Source organism: Antrostomus carolinensis, unplaced genomic scaffold, assembly GCF_000700745.2.
Source record: "Antrostomus carolinensis isolate BGI_N321 unplaced genomic scaffold, ASM70074v2 scaffold19674, whole genome shotgun sequence".
NCBI lineage: Eukaryota > Metazoa > Chordata > Aves > Caprimulgiformes > Caprimulgidae > Antrostomus > Antrostomus carolinensis.
The window spans coordinates 110,527-123,891 of NW_010310348.1; the positions used below are offsets into that span (position 1 = coordinate 110,527).

A 13,365-nucleotide genomic window follows, 5' to 3' on the forward strand; every position below is an offset into this window, starting at 1 on the left:
GAGGGGAGGGGGAGAGGAAGAGGGAGAGGGAGAGGGAGAGGGAGAGGGACTAATGAAAGACTACAGAGGAGTACGGGGATGGCAGAAAGTGCAGGAGACAAATACAGTGATGATGAGGAAGGTTTACGGGTTTATGACATGGATATTCTTACAAACTCAGATGTACGCCACAACAGGCTACGTCTGCCTTTCTCCTATCAGCCAGGAGACCTTTCAGCACGTCACTGTAACACAAATTAGGGACATGTTGTCCCAAACTTCTTTACTGGCTCTCTCTTTCCTAGTTTGGGTTAATAAGGAACAAACATCAGAGATACTAACAAGCTAAAAGCTACAGATAGGTATAAAAAGCAGAACCACTGCTACTAGCATTTCCTGTAATAATGCTCTTAATGGTTTTTGTCTGCACTCCTGCCTTCCTCATTTTCCAAATTGTCAATGCCTGTGACTAGACTCTCATTTCAGCTATAATAATCTTAGAGTTGTAGCCTTTTCCTTTGCTTTATTATCAAACTACAATGACCACATATGTGCTTGCACAGTTTAACAATGGAATCAACCTAATATCAATATTATGCACCAAACATGATTCACACTAAGAAAATGCAGCTAACAGCCCTAGAGAAGCAACACACAACAGAAATTTTTGTAACATGATTTCATCAGTGTACACTGATATACAGACTCTCAGGGACTGCTAACATGAAGTAAATATATTTCCACAAAGACCATTTTAGAGCTTAGTCATTTATCATTCTCTCATACTTCTATGATAAACAACTTAGGGAAAAATACTAATCAGAGAGCAAAGTACTAGTAAAACCATTACTGTTGTTCTCTTTGCTTTCAAATTACCATCTGAAATAGATTTCCCTAAGAGCCCCCAAACTAATGGCATTTCTTGCTTTTTAATAGTAGCCACTTCACGATTTCTGCTGCATAAAGCAATAAAGCTGAGGTTTTTTCATACCATGAGCAATACAATGATTTTAGCCATTACCGGGAATCAGGATGAGTTAGAACAAAGCACCTTTTGGTCAGAAATTCCAAACTCAGCAGTGAGTTTGGAACCAAAGTAAAAATAGTTGATCCAGATTAAATAATCCAAAATGTACTGATCAGTAATTACATTTAAAGTTTTATAAATAATATTTGATACAGTTGAGAATTTATGGGAAGCTGACATATGACCCAGCATTAACACCAAAAGAAAATAAGGATTAGAGAAAGCTGGACATATCAAGCTTTTGCAATAGTATTGACAAACACTTCTTGTCAATGTGTATTTCCACAGTAAAAATGTTCTTATTCTCCAAAGGTAAAAGAAACAGATACAAGTAGTAACAAGGACTGGCTAATTGCTTAACCAATAAAAATGCAATAATTTAGCAAAGTACTTGCTGTTTAAGTGAACTAAAACTATTCCTATCAGACTAGATTACAGATAGCATAAGTAGTAGGAACCACTCTATCAACCATTGATTTCTTGAGCAGTGATTTCTTACAGTTGATAATCTCTTCTTATATAAACAACAGCTTTCAGGAGATCACCAAAAAAGCCCACTTGATCAAATGATTCTATTTTATTTAAGCTGCTTTAATAAAATGAGCTCAATTTAATTCATTTTTGAAGATCAGAAGTATCATTTTTGCTTCTCTCTCTCCTTTTCAGGACATTCGTATTTTCAATGGTGAAGATACCCAAGGTGCCTAGTCTCTGCAATGAAAAACTTTCATTTAAAGCCATCATTGCCAGTCAAAGTAGAGGATTAAGAACTACTTGTTTTATGACTGAACCATGAAAAGGTCTTTAATCCTGTTATTACTAGTTAGCTGGCATTGCTAATTCCATTTGACACATTTCAGATAAGTAAATATCTCAGAAGGAATAGTCAATGGTGTGCTACTGATTGATGGCTTCCTTGGCTTTATTCCCCATTCATTTCCTAAACCTGCTTTGTCTCCAACCTCAACCAGTACTCAGCCACCCTGTGAACATCCCCACAATTCTCTTAGTCTACTCTGTCACCCGAAGTTTCCCTCCTCTCCTCATCACGCATGGCACGTGTTCTTTCAACTTTGAAAGCTACCCTGAAGAACAATTTTTTTTTCTTGAACATAGGAACTGGAACATTTTAAAGTTCTTGAAAAACTTCAAAGCCACCAGCAGCTCTCTCCATAACAAAGCCTCGAGCTCATTGATTACTTGAATTTAATATTTAAAATAATAAATTTATGTCCCTTTGCAAAATATTTCTGAAATACAACTTGCATTGGGTCTGTCTGAGATGGAGTTAATTTTCCCCACAGCAGCCCTCAGATGCTGTGCTTTGTAAAGGTGTTGATAACACACCAGTGTTTTGGTTGCTGCTGAGCACCAAGGCTGTCTCTCTCCAATATTTCTTCCCCTGCCTCTCCCACAAGTAGGTTGGGGGTGGGTAAGATCTTAGGAGGGGACATAGCCAGGACAACTGACCCAAACTGACCAAAGGAATATTCCATACCATATGACATCTGCTCAGAAATAAAAGCAAAGGGAACGGAAGGGGAAGTGGGGGCATTCGTTATTTACAACATTTGTCCTCTGGAGCTATGTATACACTGAAGCCCTGCTTCCTGGGAAGTGGCCAGATGTCACCTGCTAGTGGGAATTAGAGAATAAATAATTTGTTCTTCTTTTGCTTCCACACGCGTGGCTTTGTTTTTTTTCTATCAAATTGCCGTTGTCTCGACCCACTAGTTTTTGTTTTATTTTCCATCTTATTTTCTCCCCTTCCCATCCTACTGAGGAGGGGGGGTGATAGAGCAACTTGGTGGGCACCTGGCATTCAGGCAAGGTCAACCCACCACACAACTGTTCGTATTCCTCCACATAACCAAACAGCATGTAAATGCACATTGATGATTCAGAGTTAGTGCACTGGTAAGTATCACTCTGCACTGTCTACAGCATTTTGAAAGATCAATATCCCCATGCTTAAGGCTGTAAAAACATCTTAGAAAGTTTCACCATTATGGTTAGTCATTTAATATCATCTATAATTTTGAATATTTGTTCTATTTCAGGAGGTGCCATTTTCCACATGAAGCCCACAAACTGCTGTTTGTATCGACAGGAATGGCTTTATGCAAACTGCCCAACCCCTGCAGTCAGGACTCCATTCCCTTCCATTCCTCAATGTGCCACAGTGCTCATCTGTAATTATTTAACTCATTCACCCCTTGGAAATAAGGATTTGGGAGTGAAAATGCTGATTTCTGCAGCAAAACAGGCAGCAGAGTTGTAATAGGAGTGACAACATTATTGTGAATGCCGCTAGTAGTGGCCTGAGAGGCTCTTTGCTTTGCTCTCTGTAAATCCAGGCTCTGGATTTGATTAAGCACAAGTACTTTGTGTAGCCACAAAAACCAGTCTCCTATCTGACATTACTGCCAAAGCAATGCAGCCATGAAAGACATTTCTAAAAGGCATACTTGTGAATTCTTCCCAGTATAATATTTACACAGTACAAACGTACCTCATATATAACTCTAAGAATACTTGAAATTTTAATAGATCACCTCTTGAAATTCATTTTGTTCACAGGATTGTGAAGAGATGTTGCTAGCTTTTCTCCAGTATTTGCACACCCAACACTGACTGACAGCTACATGTCTTGGCTTCATGTCCCCCTGAAATAGCCACAACTAGAGCAAGGATGTGCACAACAACTATGGTTTTACCAGAGAGGAGTGATGTGGGCTTTTTCTCCCCGGTTAGTCCTTGGTTTTTGTTTGCCTGCTGTGGCCATGACACCACTCTACGCTCCTTCTGCTGCAAGAGGTGGGGTCAAATGTGAAGAGACTTTAAGAGGAAAATGGACACTGGTTTTTGTTTATGTGGATTATCATGAGCCCACCAACTAAGACCAGAAATGAAAATATTCCTCAGCTGAAATATGCAAAAAATCCTACATTAGGGCCCAAAAGCGAGTGAAAGAGAGAGCAAGTGGCTGGGAGAGAACTCAGACTACTACTTTTCCTACAACAGAAACTTAAATTCTCAAATACTGTGAGGCAGATAGCAAATCATGACGCTGAAATAAGAATTATTGATCAAAACAAAAAAAATTGTTCTTGGACTAGAATCTTGCAAATACACGTGCCTAAAACCCTGACTCCAGTAAATAAAACTACACAAAGGTTTCCAGGGTGGGGACTTCACATGCTTCATCACTTTATATGTTGTGCTCTGGGCAATGTCACATAAAACAGAAATTTCCCTTGCTAGTCTATCTCCAGTCAGGTATTTGGGAGCAAGTAAAAGTAAAAGGGCTTTTCATAGTATACACTTGGGTCTAATTACTACATCATGAGTACTAAAATGTTGACTGTAACTACTGAATCTTCCAAAACTGCTAAAAGAGGAGTTGCTAACTGTGTATCAGACAGGTATTCTCATGAATACATTGGCAGCTTTGTGCCCAGAATGCTTTCACAGCTTTCAGGCATGATGATAAGAAAATAAATTGAAAAAGGCACAAAGTGGAACCAGGCTATGTTATCTTATATGAAAATTATTATTATGCTTTTTTTTTTAACTTCTTTTCACCACCTATTTCCAAGTATTTTTAAAATATTTAAAACTATTTTTTAGCTAAGACCCTTAGCTAATAACGCTATAAATGGGGATAAATGTCAAAAATCTGTCCTTCAAAATTATTTTGACTTCTTTTTTATAGAGATTTTGCACAGCTAATCACAGCAAGTCTTAAATCAAATGTCGAAAAAACAGCATTTCTTTAATTATTTTATTAAGTATTTTCCAAATAATGAAAAACATCTGCACAAATGTTTTGGATTAGTGAGAGATTAATTCTTGATAATCATCACATTTATTTCAACTGACTGTGAAGAATTTGAGGCTCTGCTTGCTCTAATGTTCTACCTGCAGCACTAATCCTTCTCCTTCTTCCACATCTGTCAGCCTCGAAACTATTTTTTCATAAAACTTCTTCTAAATTAATTTCTTCCAAAACATTTATTGTTTGCAACATGTTTCACAATTACATGATTTTATTTCAGGCTGAGGTCTTAAGCAGAGCACCCAGTCCAAGCAGTTAGTTCCAGATGGCAGACAGCTGTGAAAACATAGAGACATCTAATCCCATAGCTGAACAGCAAACCCAGTGCCAATAGCTGGAGAGGCCCCCTGTGTGTCTTTAATCATTTCAAACACTACAGGCAGAGAAAAGCCACTAAATTACAGAAAAATACTCCACTTTTCCCCTTTAGGTGCTCCACTGAAGCCTTCTGCATGGGCATATCCACACTCCATCACTCCTCTGATTGCAGGGTAGTGTATCGGCAACAGTTCAAACTTTTTACTCTCCAGTTGGGCAGCAGCAGCAGCAGTTTGCCTGGAGCTGCGTAGAGGTCACCATGAAACTGCTTACCCTGCACACAGGCAGTGAGTGTGTGTGAAGCAAGACTCTGAGCTCAAAGCAGGGGCAGGTTCTCTATCAGAGCCTGCCAGCAGCCAGTTGGCCCTGGAAGTTGAGACGGTGGCACTATCAGATATTTGCATGTGTCCAAAAAATTCATTTAGACACCAAAGTTCAGACTTGTACTCATATCCAAATGCCCAGTTTCCTTCAGGTGGAAGAGAAACAGAGCTGCAGCCCTTGCTGACAAAACCTACCTCCTTCCCTGGAACCAGTCCTCAGTCTCACTTGCAGAGAAAAGCTACCCAACAGAGAGGCAAATTTCTTACAAACCTGACTTTAAGAAGGTAGACTTAACAATCTAGCATTAGTCCTTTCTCTAGCTTACACATGGATAAATTTATTTTTATATGAATATGATAAGGTAGCTTACTCACCAGGCAACAAGTTCTTAAAATAGATTATACAAACACTAACCATATAGGTATAATGTATTGCCACTGCTGTTCCCCAGTATGAGAGGGAACCATCTTGGGTCTAGAAGCAATGTTACTCACTCATACCATGCTTCACGCGAGCTGAAAGTATGTCTCTTCACTCTGTACCACAACCAGGTACTTGTTGGCCAGTGTCACGCTCCTTACTGTAGTGTGGCCACAGTTTAAAAGCCATGAGAATATACAGCTGTCCTGTAAGGTACAAGCTTGCAGATCCCCAGTCTAATATTTCCACATTACCTGATGTGAAATGATAGCAGAAGTCACTAATAGCTAACAAATAAAATAGAAGAAATTTAGCACAGCCTTTAAAATTGTCTTGATCTTTATCATAGGGAAAACTTGGACACCCATCCTATAATGGTTAATATATCGGGGACTAACTTTCCTAGATTATTGAGTGAATCTTTCTAATTAACCCTCCAGAGTTTGAGCATGACAGATTTTTTTTTTTTTTACTACCTGATTGATACCACCAGCACATATAACTTTTTCATCAATAATAGCAGAAATATGTAATGAAAACTAAAGTGTCAGTGGGCTTTGAAGCCACAGTTTACCCTTACATAAGTTTTAACAGCTCCCAAGATTACCTTTTCAAGATAAAAAGATAATACCCAGGAATCCAGCACCTTGTCTTGAAGGAAAGAAATGGTGGAGTGTGACTAATGGCAAGGTTTGTCATTACATAGATCCATCAGGACAAACATTTAGTTCAAGGAAGGTGCCAACCAAACTCTAAAGCTACTGAGCAGATACAGCTGGAAAGGAAACAAAAAAGGGATCTGTATCAATACATCTTTGGTTAAAAAAAACAAAACAAATAAAAACCATCTGTACAACAAGCACTGGTCTCTTCCTGTACAGGTGAGTGTCCTACTTCTGAACTGAGGCAATAATCAGATTCTTCCACAGACTCTCTGACCAACAAATATAGAAATAACTCTTCCAACTTGGAACAATTTCAGCACTCCTACTTTATAACCCACAGAACATGACTGTCTTCCTTACCTTTCATATAGGGAATATGAGCTACTACAAGATTAAGGAATTTCTGATTATGCCCAGAAGGAGACCTCCAGGTGTTCAGGAAATGCTGCTGCCTGCAGAACTCTGGCAGCTGCTAATGACAGTGCTAAAGACATCAACCTAAAGCATCCTCAGGCAGGCAATCTGTGGTTATATTCCCGTGTGACCTTGGCAAGGACACACAGTTCACCACTCTTTGGACTAGCACAGGTATCTTCAGAGCCCAACGTTCTATGTAACGAACCACTCAGCTGCACTTTTTGTTCTAGGCAGAGGGGTAAGTATTTTTACTGATGCAGAAACCAGTGTCATCCTGTGTGCCCACACAGACAGGCTGGCTAACCAGCTGACCCCACCATCATCATGGCTGACAGCTACATCTCAGCACAGGAGCTATCAGTCTTTCATTTCCTAAGCACACGGCAAAATTCCATCCCTTCTTCTTGTGAGACTGCCAGCTAATTAGTTGGATAATTAATTCTTCAAAAGCTTCAAGATGTTTTTCCATCTGGGCTCGCCTCTTACCATTTGTTCTGTCTCCTGTCTTACCATACATTAACCAGGGCCAAATCCAACTGCCCTTAGTTAGATCAGTCATTAAAATTTCCAGATGAAATATGTTTTCTTGCTAACAACTGTTAATACAAGTAATATAATCAATTCTCTAGACAAGAAAGACAAATAAAGAATACTTTCTTAGTCGCTCAGTAAATTTTGCACTTTGCTCTTCAGAGATCAAACCATAATTTCTCCAGTATCCAGTACAATACTAAGCTGTCACAGCACTATTTCACAGTTTAACCTCACACTGGGAAGAGAAAGAAGATCCCACAACACATACAGCAGCTGTATTTCTCCTAGTCCTGAGTTTCTGTTGGAGCATGCGGTGGAACAAAACACACAGCAATGGGGGAATCACAGAAGAGAACCACAGAGTCATAGGATGACTCAGTCTGGAAAAGACCCTTTAGATCACTGAGTCCAATCATTAACCTAACACTGCCAAGTCCACCACTAAACCATGTCCCTAAGAATGAGAATAACTTGTTATGCTACCTATATCACAGCTAAAAGAGTGCAATATATAAATATAGTTTAAAGAGTTTTCATATAGTCAGTTTAACCAGCAATTAACTAGCAATTAAAACCCAGAGTCAAAGATACTGACACAGAGTCCTCACATCTAAATGTTATGAGGAAAAATTAGCCTGAAGTGAAACAGATTGATCAAAACTTGCTTGGTGGTGTTTATACTGCATGGTAATACATATGCATGCATACATACTATATATATATATATATATATCTCCAAAGAGTCAATGTTCTTTCTTAAACAACATGCTGCTCCATATGAAAAATTCAGCACAAACAAGAGATCTTAAATAAACAAATAAGTAAGTGGCATCATAAATGAAATAATTAATTTAAAAATTATTTTTGAGAGATTTTTAGAAAAAAACAAGGTTTCAATTCCTACTACTGTTTTTGCCACAATTATGGAAAATGCAGATATTGATGTGCTTCCTTTGACTTGTAAATAATATTGGAACTAACTTGGAATTACAAGAACAAATTAAAATCAAACCCCTCCATCCACACAGAAACCATTTGGTTGGAGTTTTTCAATACCTGCTGTCAAGGTAACAAGTCTGATTTTCAGTTAAGTACTTAACATATTTGTTACCACTTTCTGGTTCACAGATCTGAAAAATTATACAAAGAGCTTCACTTCAGAAACTTGCAATTAGTTTTCACAGATTTTAAAAATATTGCAAATCAGACACAGTATTTGTCAATGCATTACCATTACAAATAAATACCTGGCTTGGTATGTTCTCTACCACTCCTTAGCATCCTCCAAAGCTCTGATAGACACATTTCTTCTAATAGAGCCACTGATTATGTTATTTGTAGTCACAGTGTAACGTCTGTTCTCTTCTTCAAGTCCAAACTGAACAAACGTTTTCTTGTCATCTGTGATTTTATTTACTATACCCCTGGGACTTACAGACTTAAACTGGGATTGCCAGACCATTATTATATCCACTGCTACAGAAGATGAACACTCCTTTCTGCCCTTGTCCCTTGCCAAAATCTCATTTAGTTGAAGCAGCTTCCCACTGAAGAACAAGGTGTTCTTAAGATTACGTGTTTTGTGTGTCAATGCAACAATAGTATACCTGCTATTTTCTTTTTCTTCTCACAGGAAAAAAAAGCTTATTTTGGGAAGAAAACACTTTCTAACATCATCCATCCAGAAGAACTGGATATATATAGGATCAGTTGTTTATTATATCCAGTTAGAAGTTCCACGATGGCAACCCAAACCTTCTAGTCCATATCAAAGCTCCTCTATGGCCAAGAGCCACAGAAATCCAAATCTGTATTTGCTTGCAGGAAAGTAGTGTCATTTCCCATGTTCTGTGATGCACTGGTGTTGTGATGCCATTTGGCTTGTTTCTACACACAGTTTGAGACTTCAACAGAAGTCTACTAAATAAAGTGCTGCGTAGGGGTCACTCAGAGGGCTCATGGGCTGCATGCGTGGTAAGGATGATGGGTACACCATCAGTTTTCCTGTGACAATGCTCTACACATGGGTGTTTCCAAGTTAGGTGTTGATTTGCTGTTCCATACATGTGAAAGCAAGATTTGTTGTATACAAAATCACATGGACAAACTAGTTTCTAGGGCGTACTTCACACATGTTAGAAAAGCTGCAAGGTAAAAGGTCACTATCTGCCATTCTTGCCCATGGTAATAAGCTGTGGAAGAAGCTCCATGATACCAAACTGGGACACTCACACACTGAGAAGGAAGTAAAATGCAAGGTGGCAAACTATATTTTGGATAATATAAAACTCAAGAAAGTGGCTTACAAAGTTTTTGTAAGTGTGACTTTTGGATGCTTAGAGTATTCATTAGTGACTTTGTCAGTTACAATTATGCAGACTTTTTCCAAAATACTTTTTTTTTTTTTCCCCCCACATCTTACAAATTTTCTATCCAGATCATGTACATTACAAGATGACAGTTTGAAGGTAAGTTTTATGGAATTGTATTGCAAAGCAGCTTTACGTTATAATCCTTTCCCCTACATTGTATCTGTAGTCTGTTTAGCTTGTGAGCTCCCATGGACAGGGATTGCAGGCTAAAATGTCCGATACAGTTTGCAATACAGCTGCTTTGCACATCTCCAGTAGTGCAGAATGGTTCTGATCTCCTCTCTGCAAATTTTTTTCTTTTGCAGGTCAGTGTATACTGATATAAAATTTTCAGAGCTGTTCAGCTCTGACTTGCTCCAGCTCTTACCCCGTAGTTCGATGTGCACCACAGACCACTAAATTATGCAGATACTGGGCACAGCAGGTACCATCAGCTACCTAAGCAAAGCATGGCAGTAGATAAAAATCTACCTTCGTATGATCTCCATTTCAAAATAATCAGATACATTGCAAATGAGGCAGAAAACAAGTAACAGACAATAACAAAATTATTATAATTGTAACCAATAATAACTATATTTACTCTTAAAGGTACCAATTTTCTAAAGATTGTGATTGACCTAGACAGGAATTTTCTCAGGGGAAGCTTTTAAACCTTTTGATTATGTTGCAATTAAGGTAGAGAGGAAGTAGCTGTTGATCAGTATGAAATATGGAGACCTCAAAACACATACATCCCAATGTCATATACCGCTTTCTTTATTTTTGTCAGTTACAATATGTTAATTTTAATTTTGCAGTCATCAATCTGCCAGACAGCATGAACAACAGAACAGAACAGCGAAGCACCACTTTTCTGCTGTCTAGATTAATGCCACTGCATCACAGTAATGTGTTAGCACAATCAGTTCTGAACAACTGCAAACAATCTACAAGGCTATTATATTTAATTGCTATTTAGATAGTTTATAAATCTACTGTAAACAATAGCAAGGATGCACTCATAATGCAGCTATAAGATTAGTTACTAATGTCATGGAATAAACCAGGCCATGAACTCACAGGGTATCAGCAACTGCGTGATAACTCTGATGCTTATGTCCTTGATTTCCAATAAAAGTGAGGAATCATTGCCCTCTTTTGTTTAGACACACATTAATTATGTTGCCTTTCCAATGATATTGTATCCTGATGTTCGTTAAATTCACACTCTGCCTAATTCCATGACAACTTACTCATGAGTGCAAATATTGTGCTATAAGGTATATAAACAAAATCACATACAATATCTGAACTAACGGCCTACACAAAAACCTACTTTATAAATCTTTGTGATTGCACAGAAGATTACAGTAAGACTGCCTTGCTCCCAGGCTGATAGTACGGATCTACTGCTTCCTCCCCATGGAGCTGCCTGAAGAACTGCACTGGCTGCAGCATTGTGCAAAATGTCTTTGAGGGACTGGATTGCTCAGCTCTTTGGTCTCCATCTGTGTAAGTGATGTGTATAATAGAGTTATAATAAACACTGTATGCTCAGGAACTCACACTCCTTGGTTCCCCGCATTTACTGATAGCTTCTGACTAATGAACCAGCATGGAAGATCGTGGACAGAAATGTCACTCTTACATGCCTGGACTGCTCCTACAGACTTACAATAAAATCATAATCTGCCCTTACCGTAAAATCTTTTTAAATTACCTCCGGTATTTTGAAGGCTCATCTCACACTGATATCAAGCCTTCAGTTACGCCCAGACTGATCAATCCATAACAGAACTCAAAATGAAAAGTTTTCAACCTAGTTACTCTAGAAGGAAAAAGGCAATGTTGGGACATCGGATAATATCAAAGATTACTGCCTGGACTTGGAGTGATAGGAGGAATTTTCTGTTTTCTTTACAAAATTTAAGAAAGTAAGATCCTAACAGAAAGGACCAAAGTAAAAAAAGACAGAATTGAAAATGCTGTGCTATAAAGTTATATTTAAGTTTTCTACTATTCCTACAGTGGCAGATGATCCCAGAGAACTTTGTACGTTGTTCAAATGCTGAAGGAGACAGGATGCCTCTGAGCATCTCCTATACAAGAAACTTAGTGTTTAACACAAAGCTTTGTCCTTTCAGTTGCTTTGCCCTTTACTCTTGCTGACTCAGCATATCTTGTTCTATGGTACGTGTGCTTTGGTCTCCCCACTGTGCACACTGTTCAAATTGCCAGTTGCCTTTATGATGAGCCAACATTTTAGTGGATGACATCAACCTGTACAGCCCCCATAGCCGTTTACCACTTCACACAGACAGGACATTCAATACAAGTTAAAATATCTCATTGGGAATTAGACAAATAGGAATGAGAAAATTCTAAGTCTTATAATAGCATTTCTGTTTGGGACAGTTCAGAGTCAGTGAAGTACCACTTGAAAATAATGTCTTGCTTCATTTCCACACAAAACTCCTTTCTTCTGTTGCTGTAAACGCACTGGCACCTGCCATAAATGGTGAAGTAAAAATGTGCAGTGTTCTGCAATACTATCTATATAACCAAATGATACCTATTAGTCACTATTGATCAAGCTTTGCTCTCATATATGACATTTATATCAGCACATGAATACTATTAGTACTTTGCCACACCCTAGCCACCAATTAAAGTGATAAATACTTTGATATGCACAGGTGTCTGTTCTCCTCATTAATGCTGTTTCCATCAGCTTAAAACAGACCTTTCTAAAACCAGTTTGTTTCCAGAAAAGTAAGAGTTTTAAGTGTTGGTCGATTGCTGGGTCCTTCAGCCTTCCTTCCTCCCTGGCAATCAGTGCTTCTTTTTCTCTTATAAATCAACAGTATACCTGACTTTTTAATCCTTATTCTCCAGGGCTATCCTGGCCTTGAAGTTGTCAGTGAATATACACTCCCCACAATTACACATTCGCAAGTAGTCCTCTGCATTTCATTGTCTGGCTCAGGCTGAGTCAGCATGAAAGCCTAAGTCACTTTAACGCAGTGTGGCAGGAGTTTAATCTGCTCTGATCCTTCAGCGCAAACACAGTGGGGAAGTCATAACCCCATTGTAGAGAAAGAAAAACCATGCAAGGACATTTATGGGTTGGTGATGATGGAATTTAATGTATCTTTTTCAAGAAGGACTTGGCTAAAATAGAGAGAAAGAGTCTACAAGAGCATTGAACATGTCCAAAGCTGTGTGGTCATATTTTTTTATTCTTTTTTTTTTCCTCCTCATCACAGCCATCTTGCTGATAAGAGATTCAACAGGGAGTCATTACATCTTCATCCATTAAGTGTATACAGCTTTTACCTCCCCCCCCCCCCCTTTTTTTTTTTTTTTTTTTTCAATAATAACAAAGACCATCTAACTCCATCTTTACCCATATGCTATGGGTGAAATCCTCGTTGACTGATGTAAAGAGCCCATTGATCTAAATTGGGCCAGGATGTCCTGTCTTCACCA

The 13,365-nt window shown here is 38.5% G+C and overlaps 1 protein-coding gene across 1 annotated transcript in view; it reads right to left on the reverse strand.

Annotated features, from left to right (window-relative positions):
• The window catches only part of DPP10 (dipeptidyl peptidase like 10), a 90,624-nt gene that overhangs the window by 53,858 nt on the left and 23,401 nt on the right, over positions 1-13,365 (reverse strand). The window lies entirely within an intron of this gene.